Source organism: Pinus tabuliformis, chromosome 5_1 (genome assembly GCF_031772625.1).
Source record: "Pinus tabuliformis cultivar Carrire ecotype Pingquan chromosome 5_1, CPIR1, whole genome shotgun sequence".
Taxonomy (NCBI): domain Eukaryota; kingdom Viridiplantae; phylum Streptophyta; class Pinopsida; order Pinales; family Pinaceae; genus Pinus; species Pinus tabuliformis.
The window spans coordinates 646,416,619-646,417,389 of record NC_142305.1 but is presented as its reverse complement, the minus strand read 5'-3'; the positions used below and the strand labels follow the sequence as shown (position 1 = coordinate 646,417,389).

Genomic DNA, 771 nt, shown 5'->3' with positions numbered 1-771 from the left:
TTACCTGGTGAGGGGGATCCCTCCAGCTGAGCCTCCTCTTCTTCTTTCTGTTTTTTCACTTCCTCGCTCTTCTCAAATGTGGATGGGGGTTCTGGATGTCCACTAATCTTCACTCTCTGCTTCAGTCGCTTATCACCTAGTCGGAGTTTATTTATAAGTTTTAAATTTGAAACTGGATCATGAGTAAATTTCACATGAATCAACTTATTTACACTTGTGTAAGTTTCACATAGTCTTAATAAGCTATTTTAACTTTATATAATCTATATATACATCCTTGGATTATATACATATGTACATTTAAAACTAGTTTTAGATGAGTTGTCCATAGTCAAATTTCCCTTGCATCTTTTAAATTATAGATTACTGGAAAAGTGAGGTTATCGATTATGCTATTTGTGCCAAACATATTTTTTCAAATCAATGTCTATATATGCAATTTCAAGGATGATTGTAACTTAGATAATTCTTTAAAGGGTGCTAGCTCAATGGAAGAGCACCTGCCTTATAAGCAGGAGGATGGTGGTTCAATTCCACTATTCCCTAACATGAATTAATCAATGATATTGCAGTTTATTTTTAATTAAATACTTTTTATATTGATTTATTTCAATGGTGAGATGTTTTTCTCGATTCATTGTTTTATAGTTTCTAAAGAGACAAAAGTGATATTGTATTGCCTTTAGAGAGACAATAGCCAGGATTAATGACACATTGTGTCTAAAAAGACAATATGTCTTTAATCCCAATTATTGTCTTTCAAGATACATA

At 32.0% G+C, this 771-nt stretch overlaps 1 non-coding gene across 1 annotated transcript; it reads left to right on the top strand.

The window, feature by feature from the left end:
- Window positions 1–474: 474 nt before the first annotated feature.
- Window positions 475–546, top strand: TRNAI-UAU (transfer RNA isoleucine (anticodon UAU)). Its single transcript has one exon. It is a non-coding gene; the product is annotated as a tRNA-Ile (tRNA).
- The last annotated feature ends 225 nt before the right edge of the window (window positions 547–771 follow it).